The following is a 499-nucleotide window of genomic DNA, read 5'->3' on the forward strand; positions in this document are numbered from 1 at the left end:
CTGCCTCCTCTGCAGCTCATGAGGTTCTGGCTATGTCATTTCAAAAATACAGAGAGGAAATCAAGTTCAGGTGTGTTGATGTCAGCAGCTGAGCCACAGCCCAGGGGCCTGGAGGCAGCACTGTCACACGGTCAAGGATGTTCAAGTCCTGTAAGGCCAGCCTTCCTCACCCCGGCTACTGTAAGCACAGTGACGCATTTGCTCTGTGAACAATAAAGTTGGGAAACCAAGTTCTCTTCTGTCTCCTGGTCTGTGCAGGCTGAGATGGGTGCCCGGGGAATGTGCATGGGTGGCTGCATCCCACGTGGAGCACAGGCAAAGAGCAAGCAGGAGGGGTCCTTGACAGGCTGTCCCAAGCGCCATGGAAACCCAAAGGACAGCACCTTTGCCAGCCAGGAAGGCCATTCTGGAAACTGTTCTCTGGCTTATCCCCAAGTCTGAAGATGCTCAAAGAACAAGAGTACAGCTGATAGGAATGTGGCGTCTGAGTCACTGCCGG

This window comes from Otolemur garnettii, unplaced genomic scaffold (genome assembly GCF_000181295.1).
Source record: "Otolemur garnettii isolate 467f Iridium unplaced genomic scaffold, OtoGar3 scaffold00018, whole genome shotgun sequence".
NCBI classification, from domain to species: Eukaryota; Metazoa; Chordata; class Mammalia; order Primates; family Galagidae; genus Otolemur; species Otolemur garnettii.